This window comes from Callithrix jacchus, chromosome 10, assembly GCF_049354715.1.
Source record: "Callithrix jacchus isolate 240 chromosome 10, calJac240_pri, whole genome shotgun sequence".
Classification (NCBI taxonomy): domain Eukaryota; kingdom Metazoa; phylum Chordata; class Mammalia; order Primates; family Cebidae; genus Callithrix; species Callithrix jacchus.
This window is the reverse complement of record NC_133511.1, coordinates 68,289,694-68,308,283: the sequence shown is the minus strand read 5'-3', so window position 1 is coordinate 68,308,283 and position 18,590 is coordinate 68,289,694. Positions and strand designations below refer to the sequence as shown.

The following is an 18,590-nucleotide window of genomic DNA, read 5'->3' as shown; positions in this document are numbered from 1 at the left end:
AAAGGCCCACCTCCTCTAGGAGGGCTTCCCTGGTTACTACCTTATCCCTCTGGGTAGATCTTTTTTTGTGTCTTTCCTGGGAGTCACATCAGGGGACTTAGAGGTGTGCAGTAAGTGATCTGGGCCAAGTCAATGTATTTTATTGACTCTTCAAAACAGGGGCAATTCTTTCTATTTATTAGCACTGTAGAGAAGATTACCTGGGCTAAGATGTGTACAGGTTCTGGCCCCACAGGGCCTCCCTTCCTATTTTTGACCTCAGTTTTCTCTTTCGTAAAAGGGGATGACCCATGTAAGGGCTGCAGGAAGGACTAGGTCTGAGCCTGAGCTTAGTGCACAAGTCTCTTGGTAAATTCTGAGCATGTGTCACTGGCTCAGTCCTGGGCTCTGGACAAGACTGGGTGGGACACAGGAGCCTGGGAGGTACCTGTTACAGCCACTGGCCAGAGTTACTTGTTCTTCAGGGAAAGCCACCTCAGACCATGGTCAACAGCCAACCCTGGCCTGGCACCGCCACCGTCTCTTGGGTTCCCAACTCCAGGCACCACCTCCACGGCACTCACCTCTTGAGAAGTTATTTCTTAAGTCTTACTTTAATCTCTCAAACTATAGCTCAATGACTGGGGTCGCTGGTGCATGCTCTATGCATCCCTCAACTCAGAGAGTCTTTCTGTGTCAACCTTTCAGATCCAAGCATTCTTCAGAGGGCTTGAGTTCTAACTATGCCATAGACTTGCGGTGAGATTCTGAGCAGGCCACAGCACCTCTCTAGGTCTCCATTTCCCCATCTGTGAAATGTTATTATGCTAGAGTGAATAAAAAAGCACACTGCTTTCTCTCAGTGCTTGGTAGAGTGCAGAGTCCTTTCACAAACACCCTTTCACACAATCCCTGAAATTCCCCAACTAGCGTCCTCCCTGAGGGGGCAACCAGGGCTCCTTGAGTTGGCACATTTAGAGGCCTTGCCAAGCTCTTACAGCAAGGAGTGACCCCTGCTTCTAGGACTCCTCCACCCACACACAAATCCCTGCCTCACTCCAGCTCCATGTTCTGTGATCCTGTGCTGGGTTCTCACCCTGACTCATGTTAGAATCCCCTGGGAGCATTTTAAATGCTGACTTCTGGAACCCCCATCCCAGATATTTGCAAATATCCTCAGGTGATTCTAATTTGCTGCCAGGTCAGAGAACCCTAGGTAGATGCATCTCCTCCAGGGCTGACCTCTGTCCCACGGAGGTGAGGGCCAGTGTGTACATCTGGGGCTGAGAGGCTTTCACATGTATTGAGCACACACTGTGTGCCTCACATTTCATCTTCTCAACAATGATATAAGGTGGGATCTATTATTAGTCACATTTCACAGATAAGGAAAACTGAGGCACAAAAAGACTAAATAACTTGCCCATGGTCACACAGCTAGCAAGTGGTCAAAATTCAAACCCAGGCCACCTCGCTCCATTCTGTGCCTTAAATACATTTCTTGGTTCTTGAGCAAAGGCAAGTAAAGAAATCAGATTTCCCAGCTCTTCTTTTGTTCCCAAGAATGCAGTGGCTGAGGGTCCTACTATCCCACTGTCTGTACCCTCTGCCATCTCAGACACCAAGAAGCCCAGCCCCAGCTTCAGCTTTCCTCCCAGCTCCAGCTCAGGAATGCCTAGCCCAGCCCCTCTAATCAACTCTTTTTGTATCCCCACCTTAGAGGCCACTTGGCCTGGAAAAGGTGAGTCAGCTGTCAGCCTGGGTCCTGGACCCCCTCAGCTTCAGGCCCTGTCCAGGCACCAGCCCTGCCTTGTTCCTAATAAAAACACCACCTCTCATTGGTATGACCTTGTGCTGCCAAAGCATTTCCTCACCCAGGCCCCATCCAACAGCCTCAGGAGGCACAGCGTTAGCCCCATTTTATAAACAGGGAAATTGAGGCTCAGAGAAATGTAGATGCTTCCCTGAGATGGCACAGCTGATTACTACAGGAATGTGGACCCAGGCCTCTAGACTCCAAACCCAGTGCTCTTTGCACCAAGGACGAGCAGCTACTATGTAACCCAGGCTCCTCTAGGGCAGGTTCACTCTGACCGTGTTCACCTTCTGCTCATAACCTTCACTGCACTCCCCATGGCCTCCAAGACAACATCCAAAGTCAGTACAACATGCAAGGCTCATCCCCAAGTGACTTTTTCCTGCTGCTTCTCCTGCCACTTCCTGTCTAGCCACGCCTGACTCAGCTGTACCCGGAACTTCTGGCTTTTTTTTTTTTTCTTTTTTTTGAGATGGAGTTTCACTCTTGTTGCCCAGGCTGGAGTGCAATGGCTCACCATAACTTTGCCTCCTGGGTTCAAGTGATTCTCCTGCCTCAGCCTCCCAACTAGCTGGGATACAGACATGCACCACCATGCCCAGCTAAGTTTGTATTTTTTTAGTAGAGATGGGGTTTCTCCATGTTAATTAGACTGGTCTTGAAATCCTGACCCCAGGTGATCCACCTGCCTTGGCCTCACAAAATGCTGGGATTACAGGCATGAGCCACTATGCTAGGCCGAACCACTGGCTTTTCTTCCACCTCCTTGTCTTTCCCCAACCTGTTGCCCTCCTATTTTGAATGCCCTTCCAAAGGCACATCTGCCTATCAATATCATACTTTTGTTCATTCATTCATGCCATAAATATTTACTGAGAATGTACTCCATGCCAGGTATTGAGGGTAAAGAAATTTAAAAGTCAGATCTTTCAAGATGCAGGAAGAAAACCCCCATCCAAACAGAAGTAGCTCCCACCAATATCTCCCCAGTCTACACTGCCCTCTTCCTTCTTCCCATATCCCCAGCCCTCCCTCAAGAGTAGGGACTGTCTGATTCTTCCCTGAGTCCCCATGGTTGAGCCAGGCTGGGAGCCCTGTGATGCCCAGTGAGCTCTGGTAAAGAAGCACCGTCTCTCCATCTCCCACACTTGGTCCTGACAGATTCTCCATAGACTGTAAGTCTTTTCCTATCCCCCACAACCACGTTCCCTGCTTCCACCGGCCTGTCTGCTGCCTGACATGCATATATCCTATTGCCATAAACCACGGTTAGACCACCCTGGAAGCTCAGGTTCAAACTTGAGCCCTTCCCTGACATGCTGGGTGACCTCAGTCAAGGCTTTGACCCTCTCTGGCCTCAGACTTCTCAGCAGCCGTGAAGGTTGGCCTGCTTCTCTTTGAGTGCTCAGGAAGCTGAGGTGGAGGGAAGCAGTATCCAGGCAGGCCTCCCTGGGCAGAAGATACCTCTCTGAGCAGATTGGCCTACACAGGCACCAGGCCCAAAGATATGGGCAAGGGCTAGATCCTGGTATCGGAGGCCCCTCAGGAGTGGCCGTATGTGACTTGCTCTCTCTGTGATCTGGGCTAGAGCCCATGGACTAAAAGAGGGCCCCACTTTCAAGGGCTCTGTGAAGGGATGATCTAAGATGCTTCCTGCAAGAAGCTGACATCTCTGCAGGTTCTGCCTCCATCCAGACCCTGTCCTCAACACTTCAGCCCTGGAGTGGGCATGGGTATTCACCTGGGCAGGGGTGAGCCACCCTTAGGCCACTCCGTGTTGTGTGTGCATGTGTGTAAGGCTGCACACAGGCTTGCAAGCATGATGTGTGTGAGGGTGGGAGAGGGCGTGAATACAGGTTTGTATTCTTGTGAGGGTGTGTGATACTGCAGTGGTATAGCTGACGTTATATGTGTGTACACAGATATGTCTGTGTATCTACAGGAGTTGGCACATGTGTGTATGCAGATAAGCATGTGTCTGTGTGCAGATGCGAGTGTCTATGCACATCTGCAGGTACATGTGTGTTTTGTGCATACACAAGTGTCCAGGAATAGCATGAGTGTGCTTTCACATGTGAATGTGTTTGCAAGTATGTGACATGTGTGTATGCCCAAATTCCCACCTGCCAGAGGTGCTGCCCACGGCCAGTAGTCCAGATCCAGCTCTGTGTGTCTGCTGGCTATGGCTCCAGGTGTGGCTGTAGCCCTCACAGGGAAAAGATGTGGCCACGGGCAGGTGCTGGGGACAATGAGGATTTCAGCTTCTGCTGGACAAGGCCTGTTCCCAGAGCCCTGGCAGCAGCTCTGGTCAGGAAGGGCACAGGCTGAGTGGACTCAGGCCCAGGGGATGAGTGGCTGTGGGTGGGTCAGCCACAGGTCTCATCCATTTTCATGTGGTTTGCATGCATGTTTGTCTTGTCTGCAGCAGATGGCTGGCCCCATGACCTTCGGGGGAAGGGAACCCATAGGATTCTAGTCCAGGACTAGTGTAAGACCTGCCGGCTCACAGGACCGAAGTCCAGGGAGCACAAGCCCCAGCATACCCTAGGCCTTAGTCTCTGCTCCCTCTCATCCACAGACCCCAAGATCCTTCCTTTTAACAGGCTGCCCTGGGCTACACAATCATACATACATACACCCCTATGCACAACTGAAGTCTTTCCACAGATACACGTCCATGTTCCTATCACTCCTACACCGCAGTCCTATGCACCGACACACATCCTCAGGCACATGCTCACACAGCTCCTACACAGGCACAGGTGGCCACGCCTGCTTCTGTGCCTCCTCCCGGGACCACTGTGCCTCCTTTTTGATGCCCACAATGGCTGGAGTCATTTCTTCCACACCCAAGTCTGACTCTGCCTCACCCTCACCCATATGGATTCCCATTGCCGCCTAGTTTTGTGCTAGAAACCCGGGCGCTGGTTTTGTAGGCACTGGAGGGAATCTCCTGGTCGTGGGTTGTGTAGACCATGGGTAAAGCGCAGTATTTGACCTGGAGTGCCCAAGTGTCTAGAAAAGTCCCTAATGGCTTCCCTTGGCTGGGGCTTGCGCACCTTTGCTGTTCCCACTGTCTAACCAGTCCCAATGAGGTGAACCTGGAAACTCTGCTGGAAATGCAGAGATCACTCGTCTTCTGGTGTGCTCTCCCTGGGAACTTCTTGAAGCCCTGGTCCTGGCCTTCAAGGCCTTCCAGGTCCTTAAGCCTGGGCAAAGCCTCCTCTCATGCTGCGCCCACACTCTGCCTTCCAGCCACACTCCCCACTGCTCACCGACACTTCTCATCACAGTCTGGAGGAGCTCAAACTTCCCACCATACTGTCAGCTCTGTTTTACTCACTGCTGTTTCACCCCAGCAAATAGAACAAGCTTGACCCAGAAGAATTGCTCAAAAAGACATCTACAGACCGCAGGAGTCAGTGGTGGAACTGCCTCCCAGCCAGGTCTGCCCCATTTTGTAGGACTTGCCCAGACGTATTTGTGTCCCTGTGTGCCTCCCCCATCAGACTGGGGCTCTTCTAGGCAGACTGAGTTGGATTCAGTTCCACATGTCCATGTCCAGCATAGGCTGGGCACAGAACACAGGAGTTGGGGGTGGATCAGAGGCAGTGCCTAGGGTGCAGTGACCCCCTCTATGAGGCCCAGTGGAGTCTGAAAGGTGGGGCTGGTGGAGCCACCTGGGACAATCACACAAAACATGATTGTCACAGGGAAGTGGCCTCCAGACTGCTTCCTCTACCCCATCTGAACCCCTTTCTGGAGTCACTCTAGCCATTCAGCCCCTGCCTGGCTTGCACACTTCCAGGGACAGGGAGCTCACTTTCTTACCAGCTGGCTCCTTCCCATGTAGGATGGCTCTGCCTGACACTGACTCCTCCCACAGTGCCATCCTGTCAACCCCTGCTCATCCTGAGCCACAGATTCCCATGGAAACCAGAAAGGAAGATGAGCAAAAGGAGAGGCAAATGCCAGCTTTCTCAGCAGCTCTAACCTGTCCAGCTTTGGGCGGAGTTGGGAAAAGGAGTTCTTGCTTCTCAGCCTATGCCAGGGACAGAGTTCTCCTAACCCCACCCGCCACCCTCAGAAACCTGCAGCAGCGCAGAGACAGCCCTGAGAAACTTTTTTTTTTTTTTTTTTTTTTTGAGATGGAATCTCACTCTGTCGCTTAGGCTGGAGTGCAGTGATGCAATCTCGGCTCACTGCAACCTCCATCTCCCAGGTTCAAGTAATTCTCCCGCCTCAGCCTCCCAAGTAGCTGGGATTACAGGTACCTGCCATTATGCCCAGCTAATTTTTGTATTTTTTGGTAGAGACGGAGTTTCACCATGTTGGCCAGGCTGTTCTCAAACTGCTGACCTCAAGGGATCTACCATCCTCGGCCTCCCAAAGTGCTGGGATTACAGGCATGAGCCACCACGCCCAGCCAACCCAAGAAACTCTTCAGCAACCTCCACTGAGCCACATCCCCCTGCTGAGCCCCCATCCTTCTCTGTGAGTCTCCACCCTCTCAAAAGGTCTCCCACCCACAGAGCCCTTGCCTCCTTCCTAAGCCCCAGCCCAGCACTAAATCCCCAGCCCCTTCACTGATCCCACACCCCTCACTGAGCCCCATGCTATCTCTCATTCCCTATGCCCCAACTCACCACAGATAAAGGTCCCAGTCCCTCCCCAATCTCCTCTCCTCAGTGGTACCTCCTGCCATCCAGTCTGCAGGACCTGGAGGGGCTGCTCTGACTCCAGCCCTAGGGGTACCATGGAGATGCCTCCTCCTGACCCTGGTAGCAGGCTGGGTGAGGGACGAAGGAGGCAGGCTGGTCCTCTGCCAAAGGCAGCCACCCAAAGCCCTGCCCTGCACCACCAGACAGCTGCAGCCCTGAGGCTGCCCGGCTTTCTTCCACCTGCTATTCCTGGGCTGGCTCCATTCCAGGGGTGCCTCAGGCTAGAGTCAGTCACTGACCACAGTCCCCGCTACACACACACACACACACACACACACACACACACACACACACACAAAGGCTGCTAAGAGCTGAGCCCATCAGAGATACCAAGGCAAGAAAGTCTAAGCAACAGGGACCAAGGCCTCATGCTAACTCAGAAACCATCACACAGCGAGGCCCCAGTCTGTGGCTTCAAGGCTCCATGAATTCCCAGATCTTCATGTTCTTAGAAAATCCAAGGCTCTATTATAACACTCCATCATTCAAAGAGTCTGTGCTTCTTACATTCTATGAATACAAGAACCTGAGGTCTTGAGAACATAGAAGCCCAAGATTCTAACATTCTATTGTCCCAACTGCCTGAGAGCCCAACTGCAGGACTCCAGAACTCCAGCACCCAGTTTCTATGCCCCTGAGAGCCTGATGGTCAGTGGGCTTGAGTCTCTGTGATGCCAGGTAAAGGGGAGGGCAGCAGTGAGCACCTGTGCCTGCCTGCAGTGGGGGATACTAAGGACAAGGATTGGGGACGCCCAAGGAAATGAACACCCACTCCCAGTGACCCTGGTACCTGAGTGTCTAAAGTCATGCAGCTAAGGGAGTGAAGGGTGTCCTGGAAGGGGGATGCAGGGAGGGGCCAGAGTCTGGGTGGGTGACTCAGTCTAAGCTCCCACTCTCTGGCTGTGCAACCTTAGAGCCTCCTGGAGCCCCTGTTTTCTCACGTCTAAACTGGGGATCAACTGGCCTTCCTTGGAAGGTAGCTGTGAATACATGAGAAGAGGCTCTAAAGTACTTAACAGAGAGCTTGGCACTCCTGACAGCTCAGAAAAGAATGTTGCTTCAGGCCACCTGAAGTCCTTAGTGCAGATGATAGGCCTGAAAGGAGGGAAGAGCTGGGACCTCCCACTTCTGAGCCTCAGTTTCTTCATCTCTACAATGACAGAGTGAGGCCTTCCATGGACACTTGGTGGCCCCAGGATTCAGGCTGTGTGGCCATGGCAGTCTTGGTGGGCAGGCCTGGCAGGAAGAGGAACCAGTGGGAGCCCTTCTTTCGGGGCCGAGTGACAGGGTAGAAGTAGGGAGCAGCATGAAAATAGGCAAGGGGGCCCCAGTTTGGCTCCCTACTCGGCGGGCCCAAATGCTAAAGGAGAAAATGATCAAGCCCCTTCCTTTCCATCTGGTAAGAATATACCTCCCAGAAGACAGAGTCCCTTTTCCATGTGCCCCTCAGCCTGCCTGTTTTGTTTTGTTTTTTGAGACGGTGTCTCACTATGTTGCCTAGGCTGATCTGGAACTCCAGGACTCAAGGGATCCTCCTGCCTCAGTTTCCCTGGAAGCTGGAATTACAGGTGCATGACATGGCACCCAGCTTAGCCTGGCTGCTTTTAGCAGAACCATTTCCAGATACGGCCCCTGGTCCTCCCTAAATACTCCTGCATGTGTGAGGTGCGTGCCAGCCTCTGCCTGCTTGCTTACACCATTCCACAGGCCTGGAGAACCCTCCTTCTCCTCTCTGCCAATTAAATCTTAAACAACTTTAAAGGGGAAGATAGGGGAATGGCCATTGATGACCATCTTCTAAATGCCAGATCTATTCTCTCATTTAATCTTCATATTATTAGCCCAGTTTTACAGTTGATGAAACTGAGACCCTCGTATCTGAGATCATTTGTCTAAAGTCATGCAGCTAGAAATGGTAGAACAGCAATCTCAACACAGCCCCTTCTGGCTCCCAAGCTCATGCCTCTTGGAGCAGGCTGACTGGCGGGGGAAAGAGCCCAGGGCCTCCCCCAGCTCATTCCTTGCCTTTAGGGCCATACTTGAGCAACTCCTCCCACCCCAGCAGTCCCCTCAGCTCCAGAAGGCAGAGACCACGGTCCCCTCCTCTCTTGCCTCCTCAAGTTGGAGGCAGCCTAGAGTCTGGCCATGCTTCCTGATTGATCAAAAGGCGCTCACTCGATTGGCAAAGGCTCCCGTGGTGGGACTGGGAGATGTGGCATTCTGTTTCTAGGCACCCGTCGCTATGGAAGCCAGGTGCTGCCAGCCCAAGACCTAGCAACAAGGCACAGTGCAGGGTGGAGGCCATTGCTGGGGACTTCTGAGGCAGCCAGCAAGAGAGAGGGAGGGCAGACTCCATCTGTTCTCTGGGCGAGAGGGCTGGACCTGCTGCCTGGCTGGACTCTCAAGGGGAAGAAGGAAGCAGAGAGGTCAAGACCAGTCAGGCCCTGAGAGACAGAGGCCCAGAGATAAGGGCAGAGAGAAGTATAGAGAGAAAAACAAAGGGAATTCAGTGACAGTGAAAGGCAGAGACATCATCATACAGCATGAGATTCGAGAAGGTGGAAGAAGACAAGAGCTGGCCAGAGTCGCGGAGACTGCTCAGACAGAGACCAGAGGCAGGGAGGGCCTGATTCCCAGTGAGGCCCCACTCCCGACTCCCAGGGAGAGAGAGGGTATGCCAGGGAGTGGGGAGAGCTGCAGGGGAGTGACAGAGATGGATGGAGGCATGACAGGAGGAGATAAGCCTGAGGCCGGAGGCAATATAGGGACAGTGATAAAGGAAGAGAGGAGAGGACCGCAGAGAGACAGGCGGGCAACGCAGATGCAGAGACAGAGCAGACGGCAACTGGAGCAAAAGGCAGCAATGCCAGGTCAAGGGCACTGAGGCCACCAGAGTCCTGAACTGGCCCAGTCCTGGGCTCCTCCTCCTTAGTCTGCCCATCAGTGGCATGGGTGTCTCCCTGCAGCCTGGTCTCTCCCTTAGAACATAGAATCATCTGGGCACAGAACCTCAGAAGAGAGACTCTGGAGGTCAGAGGTCACATGTTTCTCTTACCCCCAAGGGGACAGGTCTTGCCCAAGATGAAACAATGAGGCAGTGCCTGAAATACAGGAAGTCAGGGCTTGGGAATCCCAGCCCAGAGATCCTTCCCCACCCCCACCCCAAGTGACACCACTCCTAGTTGCCCATGGGAGCTCAGTTAGTGCAAAGAGGCACATTTGTCCCCATACCAGAGTGAACGAGGAGCTGACAGAGCCTAAGATGAGACACCTCAATGGGGGGCAGAGCTCGAGCCCTGGGATGTTTACTTCCCTCTTCCTCGACAGCAGGCCCTGTGTCAGGGCCCTGGGGACCCACCAGTGACCAGTGGACCACAGCTGCCCACCCAGCGCTAGGACTAGGGGAGGCAGGTGCTGGAGAACCCAGAGCAGCCTAGCTGCTCGGTGTCAGGGAAGTGGCAGATGCTTGACAGGCAACATCTCATTTAACCCTCACCAGAGCCTGTCACAGATGAGAGGGCTGAGGAAAGCGATTTGCCCTAACCTCCACCAGCCAGCAGGTGCCTGAACTGGGGCTCAAGCCCAGCTCTCTTGAGGCCAGTGCAGGTGGGAGAGGCTGGGGAGGAAGCAGCCAAGAAGCAAGGTGACCAGGCCTGCTCAGGAGCCCCTCCCAGAGAGTGTGGGGTCCCAGGGGAGGGTCCCCAGCCCTCCTCCAGCCACCACTGCTCCCAGCACCAGACACCTCCTCTCCCCACAGCAGCACGCTCTCCTCTGCCCCAAGCTACCTGTCCCTGGGATTGCTAATTCTGTTAGCTGCACCTGCCAGCCAGCCTGGGAGCTCCTGTGCCCTCAGAGGCACCCTGCTGCTCTTGGTTTCTCCAGACTCTTACAGGAGGAACGAGATAGGATTAATTCAGCACCTACTATGTGACCCTTTACATTTCTTATCTAATCATATTGTCTGTCGAGGTCTCCAAAGGCTCTGAGGGGGCTCATCTCATCTCCCTGCAGCTCCAGCCCCTGGTCCCCCTACCCACCCATCCCCAGCCACCACAGGGTGACTCTCGCAGCACCCACCCAAGATCTGCCTCTGGGGCAAGGCGAGACGGTAGCAGCAGGCACACAGGTGCCTGGGAACTGGGAGTTTGATTCTCAGCCTCTGTAGTGCCCAGGGTGAGGACAGTGGGGGAATCAGTGGGAGGTGTGAGGCTGGCAGGAAGAAGGCAGGAGCAGGGGAAGGGAGCCAGGGGAAGGCGGGCAGCTGCACACCAGCCTTGCCCCACACATACCCTGTACACACTCCGAGACTGCGCTGCTGCCCAGAACATCGACCCACAGCGCCACACTCCCCTGGGCCCCAGTTCCTGGAAGGAGGTACTGCAGGGATGATTGATCGACTGTCTCCCAGCCTCCCCTTTCTACTGCCCAGAGGCTGCCACCTCCATGCAGCTCCCCTGCTGGCCAATGCCATAGCCAGGATGAGACAGCTCGGGGCAACCTGAGAACAATGAGCAGTGACCCCTCACCCTCTCTGCAGCCCGAATTCTCATCCTCAAGAACCTGGCCCAGGTAGACGGATGGTACAAGAGCCAAAATGGTAGCCTGTGTTCATGTGTGCACATGAGTGCTTGTGCACGTGTTTGTCAGTAGAGCAGGAGTTGTGAATGCAAGATGTGAGCCATACAGATCTGGGTTCAAATCCCAGCTCTTTCATTTCCTGGCTATGGAACCTATGCAAGCCACTTAACCTCTCTGGGCGTGAGTTTCTGTATCTGTACATATGAGCTGCCAATCGTACCCAACAGATAGGATGAATCAGATGATACCCAGGGCTCTGCAACCATGCCGCCATACAATATTCTTTTGATATATGAAAGCTTTTATTAGTGTTACTGTGAGTGTGTGCGCCTGTGTGTGCATGTGCAGGTGCCTTAGGGAGATCCAGAAGGGATTTCTGACTCTCCAGCAAGGGAGTGTAGGCTGTTTCCTAACCCTCTGGCCCCCTAGGGTGGGGACTGCAGCCGAACTCTCAGCTCAGCCTCAGAGGAAGACCTGCTGTGCCCTCCTTCCCCCAAAATAAAACCACCTGTGCTGGGCAAGCCTTCTTGGGGAGATGGATGGCTTGGCGGCCACCAGGCAGGACTGGTGATTAGGAGGCTAACGGCCCAGCATCCGGAGAGGAATGGGAGGAAAGCTGAGCTGCAGAGCCATCTATCAAGGCTGGCAGGCCCAACCATACTGCACAGTGGAGGGGAGATGAGGGGAGAGAAGTGACAGGAGGCCATGTAGACAAGCTGAGCGCCCGGCAGCCAGGCCCAGCCCAGCCACTGCCCTCTCATAACCCTGAGTCACGGTTACCTTGGGACCTCAGTTTCTTCATCAGGATAATGGAGCTGAAGGTTTCTTCTACCTAGATAAGTTCCAGCACAACAGGCCCAATATCAGGCCCCAGGACCAGGAGGAGACCTGAGGAGCATGTGAGGGGCTGCAGGGGCAGGGGGGCTTGCCTCCTATAAATGCCCAACTCAGCCAAAGGCCCCTGAGAACAGGAGGAAGGGGATGGAGCACACAGTCTGGGCTGGGTCTCCAAAAACCTGAGTTTGGATCCATTTCTGTCTCTAATGCCTTGGTGGCCCTGGACTTCCCAAATCCTTCCCTGGACGTCTGCCTCCACCCCACCCCATCCCCACCTCCAACCAGGCCAGTCTGCCAGACATGGGCAGGAAGGACAATCAGCACAGCCCTTGCTGATGCAAATTTCATTCAAACTGAGGGCAAAGTCACCTGTGTGCTCTCCCCACCTTTCTCGGAGATAGTGGTTACCTGGGAAAATCCTGGCCAGCAAGTCTGGGGCAAGAAGTCCCAGCTAGAGTCCAGCCGGACCCAAGGAGTCCTAAGTCTCAGTCTGTCTCTAGAGACTTAAGCGAGGTTGATCAAGTCACTTTCCCACCCTGGGCCTGTTTCGCCGTCTCTAAAATGAACACTCCCATTTAAAAATCAAAGCAGCAATAACACAAATCTTCAGGGCTCCTCTTTCCCCGGGGACAAACTGCAAACTCCTCACTGCATCCCTCCCTCCCAGTCCTTCTCCAGCCTCAAGTCCTCCCACGTTCTCCGCTCTTCATCTCACACATAGACCACTCGAAACATCTGTCGCTCCCCATCCCACGCTGCTTCTTCTCCCACCTTGCCTCTCCACTGAAAGCCTCCTCCCCACTCATCAGGGCAGGGCCAGGCCCTCCCATAGAGCCATTAGTGGTCCCCACACACCTTCCCTGAGGCCTAGACCAAGAGGTGGTTGTCCCCAACCTCACTCAGCTCTCCGGGGTGACAGCTGAGCCGGGCTTGATTCCCAGAGGAGGGGAAAAGGGTTGGCAGCCCAGGGCCTCAAACAGGAACAGGGCTCAGAGGAAGTGGGAGAAGTGGAAAGAGGAGGGATGGAGGAATGAAAAGAAGGCAGGAAGGAAGGAGACAAACAACTGTCCCCAAGATCCCCTGGATGGAACAATCTGAATGAACTCCAGTCCATGCCAGACGCAACCCTATGCCCTGGCCCCTACCCCTCCCGCTCCCCCGATCTTCCTCGGGCCCCAGCCCTCCTCACACACACCAATTCCAAGTCCAGAGCCAAAGGGGTCTCTGGGCTCTTCATCGGAGCCCTGACCGGAGGCTAAGAGTGCCACATGGTCGTCATAGCGATGCTGGATGCTGTCACCACTAATTTATCACCTGAACCCTGGGAGGCCTACGAGGTGTGAGAAGAGCTGGTCAGAGTTGATCAGAGCAGCCACTGGTCTCAGCCATCTTGGGGTCTTGGGCCTGGGGGAGGAGCAGGGGTTGAACTCTATTACCCCAATCCAGCTGTGCCCTTCCCTCAGCCTCCCAACACCATGGTTAGAAGCACAGACCTGTCCCCGTCTGTTGTGTGCAACTACTGTGTGTCCAGCTAGGTCCAACTGCAGAGCCAGACTCAATGAAGGCCATGATGGGAGCCTCCCACCCCAGCCTCTGCGAGCAGGGCAGGGCATGTCCCTCCTGATGTTACAGGAACTGAGGAGGGGTGGAGGGAAGGGGAAGGGAGTTCATATGTTGTGCCTCCTCCTGGCAGGCAGGTACCAGGCATCTTTTTTTTTTGAGCTGGAGGCTTGCTCTGTCATCCAGGCTGGAGTGCAGTGGCGCAATCTCGGCTCACTGCATCCTCCGTCTCCCAGGTTCAAGTGATTCTCCTGCCTCAGCCTCCCAAATAGCTGCGGGTACAGGCACGCACCATCATGCCCAGCTAATTTTTGTATTTTTAGTAGAGCCGGGGTTTCACCATGTTGGCCAGGCTGGTCTCGAACTCCTGACCTCATGATCCGCCCACCTCAGCCTCCCAGGCGAGGAAGTGCTGGGATTACAGGTATGAGCCACTGGGCTTGGCCATACCAGGCATCTTTAAAACATAACTCATTTAATCCTCCCAGAAAACCTGCAGGGTCAGAATCATTACTCCATTTTACGTATGCTAGATGTCCTCTCCACCTAAATCCTCACAGCCAATCCTACCGCCTCCTCTGGGAAGCCTTCAGGATGCCCCACCCTGACATCACTGCCTTCTCTGAACTGCCAGGAATCGTGGGTGAGGGTTCTGGTCTCCCCATCAGATTGGGCTGGGGGCTCCTCCTCCTCCCACCCCAGGTTGTGGAGGTACCACTGGTAGATCTTCCCACCTAGCTACCCTCCTGGCAACCAGAAGACCGCCCACAACCAAGCAGGCTGGAGCTGTCTGTGGTTCCGATTCCTCCCAGGCCTTTCCCTAGAAGTCATCAGCTCCTCAGCCTGGAGGAGAAATGCCAGACTCCCACCTGTGAGGCACCCCTCACAACCTCCCCCACCCACCCACACACACGCTATTTCTTTCTTTTAAAAAAACTTCTTTAAGTAGAGATGGGAGGGTCTCACTAAGTTATCCAGTCTGGTCTTGAACTCCTGGCCTCAAGTGATCCTCCCGCCTCAGCCTCCCAAATTGCTAGGGATTATAGGCATGAGCCACCACACCTGGCCCACACTGCCTATTTTCTTCACTTACAACCTCAGGAAAAGAACCTTTTTTTGGAACAGGAGACTGGGAACAAAATTAACATGCAGTCACACAACAAAGCATTTACTGAACACCTACTATGTGCAGTTCTATCAGTGAAGCTTGGGATACGACAGTGAATGACAGAAACCAAACCTAATCCCTGCCTTTGCGGGGTTTTTGGTCTAGTAGAGTCGGCACTGAGTCTTCTAAGTTTTTTTTTTTTAGAGACAGGGTCTCCTTGTGTCACCCAGGATGGTCTCAAAACTACTGGGCTGAAGCGATCCGCCTCAGCCGCCCAAAGTACTGGGATTACAGGTGTGAGCCACTGTGCCCAGCTGAGCACTAAGTCTTGCTTTGCACATTTGAGCACACTCAATCCTTACAAGACACATGCAGGTGGATATATTTATAGTGGAGGAGATGGCAAAGCTTAGGGTGGTAAAGGAACCTGCCCAAGCCCACATGCTGGCAACCCGCAAAAGCAGGAGTCACATCCAGCTGTGTCTGACTCCCAAGTTTCATTCTTGGTCTGCTGCTGGGGGCGGAGGCGATCAGAGACCTAATCCCTGCCCTCACAGAGTTTACAGTCCAGTGCTGCCATCCCAGTTCTCCAATAAGCACCACTGGGAAGTGTTGTTGGGTCTGGTCCAAACCCCTCCTGCTGCAGCTCTGACGGGGCCTTTCTTCCTTAGGACCACAGAAGATCAGCTTTCATCTCCTTGCAGATACCTGGGGTGCTCCCATGAGTTCCCAGCCTTTTTCCACCCCCACAGGAGAGAGTGAGGTGTGTGCTCTAAAAATACCTTAATCCTTCCCTGCTAGCACTCTAATTAAGCTGAGTGAGTCACTACTTTAAGTAATTTATTGCTAGTTACATAATTGCTTTAATATTTGGTTCTAGAACTGGTGAACAAAAGTGACCCCCTTCTTTTCAGGGAATTGTTCATCCATAGAGTGGGGTTTATGGCCCCTGGTGGGGGGAGGACAGGGAGAGGAGTGGATCATCTTGGCCAGCCCCTGCTACAGTCTGGACAATATACGGCCATTTCCACCGGGACCACAGGACCCACCTGGTCAAAGGACGGGCAGGTTTGTGGAAACACCACCTCCCTACCCCGTCACCCGCTCTGTGGGTTTCTGAAGCCAGTACTTCCAGCCGTTCCAGCCCTCATAGCCAAGGCTTGCCCTTGGGACACCAAGGCCTGAGCATCCCTTCCCCTTGCCTGGCTGCACTGCCTCTGCCAGGAACCAAGGCCCAGAGAGGGTGAGCAGTTCCCTGGCAACTTCCAGCATGTCAGAAGCACCCCCCACTCCCTGTGCCGAGGTTTTAAGCTCAAGGAAAACCCAGTACCTCTCACACTCCTGTAAGAAATCCCCTTTGGCAGGGCGAGGTGGCTCACGCCTGTAATCCCAGCTCTTTGGGAGGCCGAGGTGGGTGGATTGCCTGAGCTCAGGAGTTCTCAACCAGCCTGGGCAACACGGTGAAACCCTGTCTCTACTAAAATATAAAAAAACTAGCCAGACCTGGTGTCATGTGCCTGTCGTTCCACAGCTATTCAGGAGGCTGAGGCAGGAAAATTGTTTGAACCTGGGAGGTGGAGGTTGCAATGAGCCGAGACCACACCACTGCACTCCAGCCGGGGCTACAGAGTGAGACTGTCTCAAACAAAAAAGAAGTCCCCCTCAAAGAGACTGACTACAGAGGGCACAAGGAAAGTTTGTGGGGATTAAAATATTCTTAATTGTCATGATGGTTACATGACTGTATTTATCAAAGCTTATTATACACTTTAAATTGATTTTATTGTATGCAAATTATGCCTCAATAATAAATTTTGAAAAAGTAATCACACTCCCACCTTCTGAGCCCCCACAGGAGTCATAGCTGTGCAGCACTGGCAGCCACGCAGAAACTGAGAGGGCGGGGCACAGAGTCAGTAATGGAGGCACGTAGTAGGTGCTCACACAGGAGGTGTTTGTTTCACTAAGTGCCAATTAGCAAGGACCCACTAGGCACTTTCTATGTGAATTTGCACATCCTTGATCTCATTAGCTCTCTCCCTGCTCTCATGACACCTGGAGAGGGATCCAGGTATATTACCCACTGTGTCTCATTTAATCCTCGAGGCAGCCCTAATGAGGTGGGCTCTATTATCCTCTCCTCTCTACAGATGAGGGAACAAAGGTGGCAGAACTTGCACAATCCTGCAGCTAAGAAGTAGAGGAGCAGACATGGACCAAGAGACAGTCTTCAATGCTTGCACTCCTAAGCATGTCACTCCACTACCTCCCTTCACAATCCTCAGTGGCACGGGTTAGGACGCAGGCATGGCTGACGCACCCAATAATGAGGATTTCACTGGGCTTAGAAGTAGGGGCAGGGCACAGCCAAGCAGAGAATGTGAGTGAGCGTGCGTGAGCTCAAAGAGGTGGCAATGGGCAAGGCTGGCTCGGGGAAGGAGGGAACTGCGTCAGGCGGCAAGCCTGGAAGAAACACAAAAGAAATCAGGCAGGGTCTGAGAAAATGAGGCAGAGGGCATCCGGTGGTGTCCTTTCTGTGAGTTTAAATGTCTTCTGAGGTGAGGCGCAGTGGCTCACGCCTGTAATCCCAGCACTTTGGGAAGCCAAGGCAGGATTACCTGAGGTCAGGAGGTCGAGACCAGTCTGACCAACATGGTGAAACCTCGTTGCTAAAAATACAAAAATTAGCCAGGCATGGTGATGTGCACCTGTAATCCCAGCTACTCAGGAGGCTGAAGCAGGAGAATCACTTGAACCTGGGAGGTGAAGGTTGCAGTGGACCAGGATTGTGCCACTGCCCTCCAGCCTGGGCAACAGAGCAAGGCTCTGTCTCTCTCAATCAATCAATCTTCTGATGCCCTGAGAAGCTGGGATTCCTCACAGCTATTTCTAATTCATTTCCCCTCAAATTTGTCTCTGTCCAGTTTTTGGGTTTTGGGGGGTTTTGGCCCTAATCACCCACTCACACCCACAGTCACCACCTCACCGAGCACAGGCAAAATTCATTCCAAAACTTGACAGAAACTCACTGGAAAACAGTCAGTGATGCCACGTGGCAGGAAGCACTCCAAGGTTAGAGTATGGCGGCAGCCCAGAAGTGAGAGATGCTGCACGGGTGGGGAACCACGGCGGCTCGGTCTGGCCATCTTGGCGTCTGTGAATATGCCAAGTGCGACTGCTTCCCTGGGGTGCACCACACGTGTGCCGAGTCATACCTGTGTTGCATATCTGGATGTGTATGCCTGTGTCATGTGCATTGGTGTTCCCGTTTGTTCTGTTTCGAGGTCACTTTTTGGAATGATCCTGCGTCTGCTTTTCAGCATCTGTTGGTGTCTGTGTCGTGTGTGCTGTGGGTCTGTCTGCGCTATGGTCTGCTTCTTGGTGTGGGGAGTTCTTCTGTGTTACTGGATTTCCCCTCTATATTTATGTTGGTGTTTGAGTCCCTATGCCTAGATTGTGTCTGGGTTTCAGGGTGTTGTTTGTGGCCAGGTCCCTTATCTCAGGCAGCTGGAGCAGGATGGTGCTGGAGCTGGATCCAGTTGCACCCAATAGCACCTAATGATTGTCAAGCACTTACAGTGGGGCAGAAAGCTGCACAGGAGATGCTAATCAGCACTGAAATGAGTCCGCTGACCAGGCCCGGAGAGGCTGACACAAGAGTGCTGAGTTGGCTGGGCCAAGGTCCCTAAACTCCCAGCACCATGAGGGGGCTGCCCTTACTGACGCACTTCCCAGGGAGACTCAAGGCCTAGGTTCTGGACAGCAAGAAGGACTGAGATCTGACTCCAGGAGGAACGTCTTCAAAGGGAGGTCTTTTATCAGATTTGGCAGTGGAGGGGTCATAGTGTTATCAAGAGTTGAGGCAGAAGTGATACAGGTTTGCTTTGGGAGGCCAGTGTCTAAGGGGGTGGCTTATGGGTGCTCCGGAGAGTAGAAGCCACAGGCAGCATGAGGCAGGGAGGGATGTCCCTAGAGGGGGGTCTAGAGCTGC

At 53.5% G+C, this 18,590-nt stretch overlaps 1 protein-coding gene across 7 annotated transcripts in view; it reads right to left on the bottom strand.

Annotated features, from left to right (window-relative positions):
- PDE2A (phosphodiesterase 2A) overlaps window positions 1-18,590 on the bottom strand; it is a 104,005-nt gene that overhangs the window by 69,923 nt on the left and 15,492 nt on the right. The gene's annotated exons all lie outside the window — the stretch shown is intronic.